Here is a 13541-nt window from a genome sequence, read left to right on the forward strand (position 1 = left end):
CCTTTTTTATCCGACGTCCCATTGACTCGATTTTTTTACCTACGGAAAGCCTGTGAGCTGATTATTCCAAAAACATGGTTCGAATTTCAAAAATCAAAAGTATCGAGATGGTGAATTTTAAAGAAAGCGGGTTGATGGAGAATCCACGGTGGTCATACTTTTATGTTGATCGGGCTAACGGAAAGTGCTCCCTAAAAGAAAAGATCAATGGTGAAAAATAACATATATTGGCCTAACCTATTGAGACCGAGCGTGTGCATCGAGCATATCTGCGGAGTTCAAATATAACAATAAGATATGATCCGAAAAAAAGAAACTTTTCTATAGGCAATGAGGGAAATCAATTAGAAAGGCAGTAGAATACTTACATGTAGCACAAATTGTTATTGAGCATTTAAAATCATATACTTCGAAAAATTATGAAAAATTTTGTTAATATATTTTTACCAAAAATTTGGCCAGCAAAACTTTTCCGTCCAGTGTCCGAAAAAGGAATACTCTGCGTCACTTCATTGGTGAAGGAGGAAGCTGCTGAAATTGTGACTAAGTCAAAGAGAAAAAGATAATGAAATATGCCTTAGGAAAATGCGCAAATCCAACAACAAAGGAAAGGAAAAAGCTAGTTAAAAATTACACCATGGCCGCTTCAACCAATATTCTTGTGATCACCCAAAACTTTTTACTGCATTTTCAACCACAAAATGAAACTAAACAAATGTACAATGTGGAATAAAAGAGCCAAAAACCATCTAAGGAGCCTAATTGTCCAAAAACTTATAAAGTATTTTGTCATCTCCACAGATAAAATCTATTCTGATCTCTTCAAACTTGGCCCTACCTTTGCAAGAGAGGGGAAGTTTTGGTCAGAACCCCACGTAAAGAAGCGTGCACACATCCATAATGAAAAAAAATAAACCATAATTTTTTTTTCAAAAAACAATTCTGCAACTCAATTCTATTAACTAAAAGACAGGCCGAAAAAGTTATTGAAAAGCCCACCTTCTAATTTCGAATTCACCGAGAACGACTTGGGAGTTGGGGGATTACACAAACAATTTCACCCGTCGCTTTAGTGAGAAGGACCTCCAAAGTGTACCATGGACAATGGAAACTATGGCTCGTGTCAAATTTTGAAATAGATCGGTTTAAAACAATCGAGAGGAACTTACTCACCGCATTCGCTTCTTGTTCTTCATAAAGTCTTATCGTCGTAATCAAATGTTGTTTTCGAAGATTCTATGAGTGTCTGCTTCTGAAAGTTTGAGGCATTGTTGCCGTAGTTTACCTAGAGTGTTCTCAAGTGTGTATGGTTTCCTTTCCGTACTAAAAAGATATAAGGCAAAGAAAAAAATATTAACTGACGGTTAATTGCAATGATAAGTTGATGCAATTTTTCACTTTAGTTCATCATAAGTAGATTTTTGACATTTTAATCATCTGAACTATTCCGGGTGTTTGGCAATGATTCGCCTTGTTCATTTTACAGGGATGCATTTGTTTTGTAAAAATGAATGATTTTAAAAATATTTTTTTAAAGATGATTGCTTGTATCGCTTACAAAAATTAATCAACAAAAAATAATTTTATCATCCACGGATAAGTTTCGTCCTCCTCCTTATCCGCAGCTCGGGAGCTCACCCCGTCTCTCCTTTCCTTCGAGAACCACCGCTCTTCCTTCCTCTCTTCCTTGATTCTCAATTTTTGCTGTTTGGATGATTCCGGAACCAGACACCAAAGCAACTTTGGTCACGGCACCTCTCTCAGCCTCATGGTGGCGGCCATCGCTGCTATTGCGGCCACCGAGGCGCAGGTGACCGAGGAAGGTGCGGAGGAATCCAAAGAAGGCGTTGCTGTAGCCACCATTGCTCCGGCCAACCCCAAAAGTGTATCCTAGTACGTTAGGGAAGTACACACATGTTATGTGAGATGTGATGATATACTAGATATTCAAGTTTCAAAGTATACACACGACATCTAAAATAGGTTATTAAGTGTGTGCTCACAATGTAAGTGAAAATTAATACAGAATATTTAATAGTTCCCTAATTGATCTATAAAGGATCAAGATGGCTCCAGGGCAGCGGAATGGGGCGTAGGCCATGGCTTAGAGAAAGAAAAAAAAAATCTAGGCAAGACCACGAGTTTAGGTCCGCTATGTTCACCTCTCAAATGGATTCCTTAAAAAATAAATAATTTCTTAGTATAACATTTATAGGGAAAATAATATTAAAAGTGCCATAACTTTCGTACGAGCTCATTTCAGTGCCAAAACTTTTCAAACAATCACTTGAGTGTTATATTGATGAAAAATCAATAATGTAAAAATCTATTATGACGATTCATCTTATGTGGCTTTTTGAATTGATTTTGACTTTGACCTGGATTTTTTTAAAAGAAACTCAAGTTCAACACGGACAACCTTCGACGGATGCAGCAAAAAAGGGCCGAAACGACCTCATTTGACTTTTGTTCCCCAAATTGACTTGAATATGAAACCCTAATTCTTAAATTTTTTTCTTGGAGCTTGACCACATATGAAGAAGATTGAGGAACATGGCTCAATCATGGGAGAAGAGAGAGAAATTGAAAATTTGGTTATGAGGTTAGGATTTGAAAATGATAATTAATTAACTCACAAATCTACCTTCTCTTCTCATTCATCTTTCTTCACCTTCTTCTGTCATCTACTTCATTTGCGTCTTCATTTTCATCCGAAAAAACTCAATAGCAATAACCGATTTGTACAAGTACTTATGTTGCTCCCTCTTGTTCACAGCTCTTATTTGTTCGATTCTTGACTGTAACATGCTCAATTTTTGGTAATGTCATCCAACTCTTGTTCTCCATTGCAACCTTCAGCATATAATTTTGTCCCAATTTCTCAGTTGAAGGACAAATCGAAATTAGGGTTTGAAGAAGAGAATGAATTTAGCCCCAATTCACAAATTTGGGGCAAATAACACATTGATAATTTAGTTTAAAGTAATTCATGGTTGACTCACCTTGTTGGCGAGCCACGTTGGTCGAAAAAATATTAAACTATTGCCATATTTGATTTTTTAGAAATCCAAATCAACGAAGGCACTTAAGTAATAACTCAAAAAGTTTTGGTATTGATATGAGCGCCTTAAGAAAATTATAATACTTCTAGTATCATTATCCAAATATTTCAAGCTACTGAAGCCAAAGATTTGAAGAAAAACTGTAATTTTCATTTTGCCACATAACCTCGATAGGCTCCCTCGCCACTCTCAATTTTGGTCTTCCTCCTATCACTATCATTCGTCTTCTTCGAGCTACCATCATCATTAATGCAATTACGTTATACCAAGCAACCTATCGAGCTATTGCCAACTCCCGTACGCATCTGCTAAGTGTAAATAAGTCGATAGATGTTTGGAGAAGGAATGGATAAAAACTTGATGATATTTGATGGAAAATTTGTCCAAAAAAATCTTAAACTTATTGTACGGCCGCCAATTTAGTTTTACACTTTTTAATTTGGCCAATTAATCCTAAATCTTTTGACAAATTTTCAATATAGTCATTTCGGCCAATTTTAGTCAAAAATCGCTGATGTTGCGATCCAATCAATATCAGCTCGCCACCCAACGTGGCATAGCTAGATCTGACGTGTCTAATGAGGCTCAAACTGACGTCATTTTGCAATTTTTTTTAATTTTCTGTATTTGTTTTTTCTTCTTTCTTTCATTCTTCTTTTTTTTCCTCTTTTTTCCCCTTTACACATCGTCTGGGAAGATTTACAGTGAGTAAAGGGGAAAAAAGAAAAAAAATTAAAAAAATTTAAAAGTTTATATAAAATTTCAGAACGACTTCGTTTCAATCATTGATGGTGCACATTAGCACCGTCTATATCACGTAGGACTGCCAACATTGCCTGGACCACCACATCACTGTTTACGACCTAAATTGGAATTTTGCGCAAAAATTTAGGACTAAATTGGCCAAATTGAAAAACTTAGGATTGAATTGGTGATCGTACAATAGTGGAGTATTTTTGTCTCTCGAGTAAAATTTCATGCAATTTTTTTTGGCCATTTGTAAAGTGGGGATCCTTTTGTCTTTCGCACATAAGTTCGTGTATTCTTATGACATTTGGCAAATGGCCAAAAAAAATTTAAATGTGTGAGGGAGAGAGGGAGTGTAAGGATAATGTACATATTGTTCTCGTAAGATATTCTCCTTTTTTGGTCAAATAGAAATGTGTACTTACAAGAGCCCGATTAACCAATTGGGCTCACGGGCCTTGGCATTGGAGATAACTTAAGCCACAAATCTGCCAAATGCTCATGCCCAAAATCTACATACATACCTTACTTGGGCCTGATCTTTCATTCACAGGCTTCATTCGTTTCGGCGCACAGGAACTCCATTTTCAAGGGAACATCATGAAAATGATTTCAAGATTTCGACAACATGAAGAAGGAAAGTTACAAAAAAGGAACGTATTATTTCTACAAAACCTTTCATAGAACTTAGAAATTTTATAAAATTTACCTAATCTCATCTGCTTCTCTTAAGTAGAATCACTAACGCCTGTCATGGTTATTGATTCAATTCAATTCATATGCGTTAAAGGTTCGTTTAGCATGATTACGATGGAATTAAGGTTGTACTACATGATAATTGCGTTGAGTTGTAGCTATGTCAGGAAGCGATATAATTGGTGTGTTTTGGGCAATGCATATATTAAAGACGGGACACTTTAAGATTGAATATGACAGCTTTCCAAGAATTATCGTAAGCACTCTTGTTGTAAATATGCCATCAAACAGCCTACAAAAATTACAACACTGCTCTTCATAGTAACAGTCTGTACCAAAAAATCTCTAAGAACATCGTAAGGACAAACCTTGCTACCAAAACCACGGTCGTCTGGCATCTTCCGACAAACATCAAAAGGAATTCTCGACCAGCGCAATCACGAAACTCGAGTTTAACAATGTGCTCAAACTCTTAAACACATCCTTTTCCTCCGACCTGAAATAAAGCAACAACTATAATATTGAACCCTATGAAAACAAGTTACTTAGGAACACCACTCCAAGTTCATGTCCACGCACCAAAGGCCCACGACTTTTGGCCTTGGCACCTCATCCGCTCTTGACTTTTTAAGCCACGAAACTCATCGATTTTCGCTTCAATTGCGGGTCTACACCACGCCCCCACAACTAAAAGCATATTCATCACTTTACCCTTTAATTTATTTTTTTATCCTTGTTCCTCCTTTATTCTTTGTCAGAATACTTATTTTTAACCATGAACCCCGACAGCCAATTTGCCCTAAAGTAGTGCTCGGGATGGTTCGTGCTTTTTGGAATCTCGAGCAGCAGCAGCATATATTGCAAGACTTGATTTATTGCAAAAGCGAAAGCGAGCGAGACGTATCTCCCCGCGGATTGCTTGCTTTTTCTGCTTTTTATTGTGTCTCTTGCATGTCTGTGATCCAGTGGGAAGGAAGACCAAACCACGGCCTTGCTAAAACAATGATTGTGTTGCGATTTACGGAATGTAATGTCAATCTAATTACACATTAGCTTCCTTTAATTTATGCACTCTGTTCGGCGTCGTCATCGGGGAAAAAAATCGGAAAAAAAATCAATGTTCTTTGGATTGTTGGAAGCAAACTATCCCGCAAGCAATGGTCGATTTTCTTACCCAAATCAGCTAATATGATTCACGTACTCATCATCCCCTCCATCCACTCTCCTATTCTTTCTTTTCATTTTGGCCTTATGTTTGGTGACTTTGTCTCCATTTCTCTTATCTCTACCAAACAGTTTCTTCTTCAAGTGTCAATAACGTTAAAAGCACTATAGTTACAAGTGCAACCATAGAATTAGACTAACCTGAGAAAGCAGCACTTATGATTGAGAGAGAGAACAACACCAACGTTTATCTCATGATGCAAATTGCAAAGCATGCATGATTAAACCGATGCCACGGAATCGCCAAGTGCGACCCTCCATTGTTATCAACGTATCAATTGTTGTTCAATATACACGTGTTTGTATGTGCATATAAAGTAAAGTTGTTTGACAAACCTGAAATGAGTGATCCGAATTTGACGATTGATCCGAGCCCAACGAATGCACGTTGTGTCCTTAAGACAATTTGTCCCCTCTACCGGTACCCAAAGGTCGTTGAACAATTGCCTCCCAGGATAGAATGGATCGCCTTTCCTATGAAGCGGTACTTCTTCAAAGGAAATCTTCGAACGCAACTTTGCAGAATAATCGCACAAAAGATGACAACGATGAAGAATGAGAGTGCAGCAGAATGCCGTGAAATGCCAAGAGTCTACCGAAATGTTCAATTCGGTTTTGACTTAATACTTCGCTCGGTCATGTATGAATGAATAGTCACCAAGGAATTTCGGATATAGAAGGATGAAATCGAAGAGTCACCAACCGAACAATTTCGTTCGGTTCTACGTGGAACGATCCACGAGCCGAGCCTTGAACCGGTTTGGTTCGTGAACAGGCGCGAAGGGCTTCGGTTTTCGTTCGGGCGAACCGAACCTCACGAACAGACATGTTTGTTTGTCCAAAAATAAATAAATAAATAATTTCTAAACAACGTGTCTGTTCGAAAAAATAAAAAATAAAAAATCGATAGAGAGTGGACCCGGAACCGAACCGGCCGGACGGACGGCGGCGCTGGGGGGTGGACCGACCTAGCTTGACGTAGGTCCTCTCTCTTCCACAAAAGTGGAGTACCCCTTGGGGCCCAAACCCATTTGTGAGGCTCAACTATTTGAACCCATTTCCCATCTCTCTTCTATTCTATGTGGGACACTTTCATCGACACACTTCTCATTCAATTCTATGGTATTTTGTGCCAAAATCCCAACAATCCCCCACATGAATGAGAAGTTCAGATATCATGACTCTTCGTGTATGCATGAGATGCAAGGTGCGATTATTCCATGAGAAAACGTTGCATTAGGATAAGTAGTCTGAGACTTTGAACTTTCCTTAGCGAAACCTACCGGACTTACTCAGTCAATAAGTAGACTTGATGTCTTTGAACTGTCGACCTTTGGTGTAAGCCTAGACAATAGAAATCACACAACTTTTTCTCGAACAAAATTGGTTCTCACTGTTGTGTTCGTTTTGGCCATGAACACCGCCTGGTCTCATGAGTGTTTTAGAGAATTCAGCCTTTTTCAATTCTCACAGAAGCGGCCCTCACTTCACACTCACATAGGTGATTTCTGAACATATAGTATATCACATACTCAATTCAGAATCATTAAAAACTTTTGCTTAACCTTCACATATTAGTCTTGTCTTCATCCGGAATGAGTAAAAATTTGACAGATTTCACTAATCGTCTTCATAACTTAGTTGTCCCTTTGAACCTAGATCTTGGGATCTCCAGTCAACTAGGTAGGGTTTCCGCTATGATGACTTGTTTATAGGCCTTAAACCCATTCCCCTTGATGTTTTCGCAACCATCTCTCTAGTTAGGCCTTTTGTTAATGGATCCGCAATATTATCTTTTGACTTCACATAGTCAATTGTGATAATTCCACTAGAAAGAAGTTGTCTTACCGTGTCATGTCTTCGACATATGTGTCGAGACTTACCGTTATACATGACATTCCTTGCCCTTCCTATTGCTGCTTGACTGTCACAATGTATACAAACAGCGGGCACTGGTTTAGGCCAATTAGGAATATCTTCCAAGAAATTTCGAAGCCACTCTGCTTCTTCACCGGCTTTATCCAAAGCAATAAATTCTGATTCCATAGTGGATCTAGCAATACAAGTTTGTTTGGATGATTTCCAAGACACTGCCGCTCCCCAAGTGTGAATACATATCCACTTGTCGATTTTGTGTCTTTAGTGCCGGTTATCCAATTTGCATCACAAGTATCCTTCAAGTACCGCCGGATATTACTGTAATGCAAAGCATAATCTTGAGTATGCTTTAAGTAGCCCAATAAACGTTTCATTGCTTTCCAATGATTTTCATTTGGACTAACTGTAAATCGACTTAGCTTGCTAACCGCACAAGCTATGTCCGGCCTAGTACTGATTCATGACATACATTAAACCGCCTAGTATACTAACATACTCATTTTGAGCCTTACTTTCACCGAGTATTCTTCGAAAGATGTAAATTAACATCTATCGGAGTCTTTACTGGTACAATATCTAGATTCTTGCACTTTCCAAGAATCGTCTCAATATAATGGGATTGTGATAGAGCTAATCCTCCATATGTTTTATGGATTTTAACTCCTAAAATAACATCTGCAACCCCCATATCTTTCATATCAAATTTACTTGTGAGCATGCGTTTAGTTGCCTTAACAACCTCACTATCGCTGCCCATTATAAGCATGTCGTCTACATATAAGCACAAAATGGCAAAACCATTATGAGTGTTCTTAACATATACACATTTATCACACTCATTGATCTTGAAACCATTCGACAACATGACTTGGTCGAATTTAGCATGCCATTATTTCGGTGCTTGTTTCAATCCATAGAGTGACTTGATAAGCCGACATACTTTCTTCTCTTGACTTGGAACAATGAACCCTTCGGGTTGTTCCAAATATATTTCTTCTTCCAAATCCCCGTTTAAGAAGGCCGTCTTAACATCCATTTGATGGATTTCAAGCTTATACACCGCTGCTATGGCAATTAGCATCCTTATAGATGTAATTCTAGTAACAGGTGAATAAGTATCAAAATAATCAAGACCTTCTCGTTGCTTGTATCCTTTTACTACAAGCCTAGCCTTATATTTATCAATAGTACCATCCGCTTTCATTTTCCTCTTGAAAATCCACTTACATTGTAGTGGTTTATTACCAGGAGGAAGGTCAACCAATTCCCATGTATGGTTTGACAATATGGATTCAACTTCACTATTGATAGCTTCTTTCCAGAACGGGGCTTCTGGTGAAGTCACAGCTTCTTTGAATGTCCGAGGCTCATTCTCTAACAGATACGTTAAGAAATCAGGTCCAAAAGACGTGGAAGTCCTTTGTCTTTTACTACGTCTAGGTTCATCCTCCATTGGATCACTTCTAGATATAGTATCTCGAGGCCTCTTGTTATTATCAATTGGCTCATATACTATGTTATACGGAAATATATTTTCAAAGAACGAAGCGTCCCTTGATTCAATGATCGTATTAACATGTATATCTGGGATCTCTGACTTGTGAGCAAGAAAACGATATGCATTGCTATTCTGAGCATATCCAATAAAGATACAGTCAACAGTCTTTGGTCCTATCTTAACCTTTTTAGGCTTAGGAACCGCAACTTTAGCCAAACACCCCCACACTTTGAGATAATTTAAGTTAGGCATTCTGCCTTTCCATTTCTCATAGAGAGTTTGTTGTGTCTTTCTGTGGGGTACTCTATTTAAAATAAAATTCGCCGTCAAAACAGCTTCCCCCCACAAATTCTGTGGTAAACCGGAACTATTCAACAATGCATTCATTGTTTCCTTTAAAAACCGGTTTTTCCTTTCCGCCACTCCATTAGATTGCGGCGTATAAGGAGGAGTCATTTGGTGAACGATACCAAACTCAGTACAAATTTCCTCAAAAGGAAATTCATATTCACCTCCTCTGTCACTTCTTATCATTTTAACTTTCTTATTCAACTGAGTTTCAACTTCGGACTTATAGATTCTAAAAGCATTCACAGCCTCATCTTTGCTACTAAGCAAATAAACATAACAATACCTCGAGCAGTCATCTATAAATGTGATAAAATACTTATTACCACCTCTTGACGGTATTAATTTCATATCGCATATATCTGTGTGTATCAAATCTAAAGGTTCTGAGACTCTATTGTCTACAGAATGAAAAGGAGGCTTAGAAAATTTAGATTCAACACACACTTGGCATTTCTCACTTGAACAATCAAATTTCGGCAACAGTCCCATATTCATTAATTTCTTTATCGACTTATAGTTAACGTGTCCTAATCTAGCATGCCATAAATTAGGAGACTCAAGCACATAAGCAGAAACAACTTTATTCATAACATCATTGGGTACAACAGTCATTACATTCAACTTGAAAAGACCATCATTAAGGTAACCCTTTCCTACATACATCTCATTCTTAGAGAGTACAAACTTATCAGACACAAACACCAACTTGAAACCATTCTTGCTGAGAAGAGATCCGGACACTAAATTCTTGCGTATGTCTGGCACATGTAGCACATTGTTTAGAGTCACAACTTTCCCAGAGGTCATCTTTAGAGCAATCTTTCCGACACCTTCAACCTTAGAGGTTGATGAATTACCCATATAGAGTTTTTCATCACCTTCCATAGGCATGTAAGATGAGAACATTGATTTATTGGCGCAAATATGACGAGTTGCTCCAGTATCAATCCACCATTCTTTGGGGTTTCCCACCATGTTGCACTCTGATATCATAGCAGTAAGATTGATATCATCAAGACCATTGGAAATCTGTTCCACCACATTCGCTTGAGTCACCTTCCTTTTCTTGGCTCTACAGTCTTTGGCACGATGTCCAAACTTTCCACAATTGTAGCATTTGCCAATGAATTTTTTCAAGCTTTGGGTGGATCCCTGTCCATAGTTTTTCCTCTTCTTGTTGGGTTTTGATCCTTCTTCAACAACGTTGGCCCTTGAGACCGCCAGATTGCTGCCAACTTTCTTCTCGGAATTCCTATTGTCTTCCTCTATCCTCAATCGAACAATTAAATCTTCAAGTGATAATTCCTTTCTCTTGTGTTTGAGATAATTCTTGAAATCTTTCCAAGACGGCGGTAACTTTTCAATGAAAGCAGCCACTTGAAATGATTCACTAATCATCATACCTTCAGCATGAATGTCATGCGTGATCACTTGAAGTTCTTGAACTTGACTTAAGACGGTTTTAGAATCTACCATCTTGAAGTCCAGAAATTTGCCGACGATGAATTTCTTCAATCCAGCATCTTCCGTTTTGTATTTCTTGTCCAAACTTTCCCACAACTCCTTAGCCGTTTTTAGCGGACTATAAACGTTGTAGAGGGAATTGTCCAGACCATTGAGGACGTAGTTGCGACACAGAAAATCAGAATGTTTCCATGTATCTATAGCAGCAACCTTTTCCTTGTTTGTCTCTCCTTCATCCAACTTCGGAGCATCCTCCGTGAGGAACCTTGCCAAGTTCAATGTAGTGAGGTAAAACAACATCTTCTGTTGCCATCTCTTAAAATCAGGCCCATTGAACTTTTCCGGCTTCTCTCCATGAGTTGGAACAGACGCAATAGGCGTCGTCGATGTTGTAGCCATTTCTGAAATGAAGTCAGAAATGATTGAGAACGTAACTGAACAAACACGATAATAAGAAAATTGTCTTAAGATTGTTGTTCAATATACACGTGTTTGTATGTGCATATAAAGTAAAGTTGTTTGACAAACCTGAAATGAGTGATCCGAATTTGACGATTGATCCGAGCCCAACGAATTCACGTTGTGTCCTTAAGACAATTTGTCCCCTCTACCGGTACCCAAAGGTCGTTGAACAATTGCCTCCCAGGATAGAACGGATCGCCTTTCCTATGAAGCGGTACTTCTTCAAAGGAAATCTTCGAACGCAACTTTGCAGAATAATCGCACAAAAGATGACAACGATGAAGAATGAGAGTGCAGCAGAATGCCGTGAAATGCCAAGAGTCTACCGAAATGTTCAATTCGGTTTTGACTTAATACTTCGCTCGGTCATGTATGAATGAATAGTCACCAAGGAATTTCGGATATAGAAGGATGAAACTGAAGAGTCACCAACCGAACAATTTCGTTCGGTTCTACGTGAACAGTCACGAGCCGAGCCTTGAACCGGTTTGGTTCGTGAACAGGCGCGAAGGGCTTCGGTTTTAGTTCGGGCGAACCGAACCTCACGAACAGACATGTTTGTTTGTCCAAAAAATAAATAAATAAATAAATAATTTCTAAACAACGTGTCTGTTCGAAAAATAAAAAATAAAAAACCGATAGAGAGTGGACCCGGAACCGAACCGGCCGGACGGACGGCGGCGGCGGCGCGCGGGGGGTGGACCGACCTAGCTTGACGTAGGTCCTCTCTCTTCCACAAAAGTGGGGTACCCCTTGGGGCCCAAACCCATTTGTGAGGCTCAACTATTTGAACCCATTTCCCATCTCTCTTCTATTCTATGTGGGACACTTTCATCCACACACTTCTCATTCAATTCTATGGTATTTTGTGCCAAAATCCCAACATCAATTTGGTGGCTAATAATGGCCGGTGCAGATCTAGGGTTGTGAAGAGTGTGCATCGAGAAGACTAACTCAGTCGAGCATTGTCGACCCGAAAATATCGTTTTTAGAACCGAAACGTCGCTTCATCAAAACCGGCTTGGAACAATCTTAGGAATTAGGATTGTCCCTAACCAAAGAGAGGACAAAAGATTTCCCAAAAATAATCACATTTAAGTGGGGATCAATTCGTTGGAGTCACGGAAACATGAACACTTGGTTAAGTTCAACATCATTCAAATTCGACGTATGCGACCGAGTCAAAAGCTTGATGTAGCTGATTGACGACGGCAAATTGTAAACTCCATTTCACAATTAAGAGTGCGTCTATTTTACTGAAAACTTCATGATAAGGGAAAATGTTTTCCAAGACAATTATATTTTCCTTGGTTTTCATTTGTTTGACGGTTTAGGGAACAAAAGGAAAAGTCGTTTTCTCTCGATCAGGCTTGTTGTTCACAATCCACTAAAAATATTTTTCATAAATCAATTAGTTTTCCGTCATCCAAACACCGAAAAGTCAAAAAATAATTTCTTTAAAATATTTTTTTTAAGACACACGGATCCTAAAATATTGTAATCACCCGATTAACAAAATTAAGAAAAAAAAGATGATCGAATTTCAACCAATAAGGCCCCGTTTGGTAACGTGCCAAATAGTGAAAATTTCTGTTCTTTTGTTCCCAGAAATAGTTTGGGAACAGAAATGCGTTTGGTAAATTTTTTGTTCCTTGGCACATTTTTGTAAAAATTTGTGCCGAGAAACAGTTTTGGAAGAGAAACAAGAAGTAAAAAAAAGTTGCTTCTTGTTTCTCGGCACAATTTTGAGAATCAGTTTTTTTTTTCTTTTTCTTTTTTTTCTTTTCTTATTTTTGTGTTGTTCTTCCCTTGGCTGGGCCGGCCGCCGGCGACCGCCGGCCGGCCCACAGCCCGGGGCCCGCGAGGGCGTCACGGCCCTCGCCGGCCGCGCAGAGGCGAGGGTCGCCCTCGCCGGTGAGGGCGAGGGCGGACCCTCGCCGTGCGGGCGAGGCGGCCTCGCCCGGATCGAGCGAGGCCGAGCCTCGCCGTCCGTCGCGACGGCGAGGTCGGCCTCGCCCGGGCGGCGAGGGTCCGCCCTCGCCCTCGCCGCCGAGGGCGACCCTCGCCTCCGGCGGCGGCGGCGGAGGCGTGACGCCCTCGCCGGCCCTGGTGGGCCGGTCTCCGCGACCGGCCATGGCCAAAGAAGAAAGTAGAAAGAA

Source organism: Syzygium oleosum, unplaced genomic scaffold (assembly GCF_021117445.2).
Source record: "Syzygium oleosum isolate NSW1041296 unplaced genomic scaffold, Sole_v2.1 Sole_v2.21, whole genome shotgun sequence".
Classification (NCBI taxonomy): Eukaryota; Viridiplantae; Streptophyta; class Magnoliopsida; order Myrtales; family Myrtaceae; genus Syzygium; species Syzygium oleosum.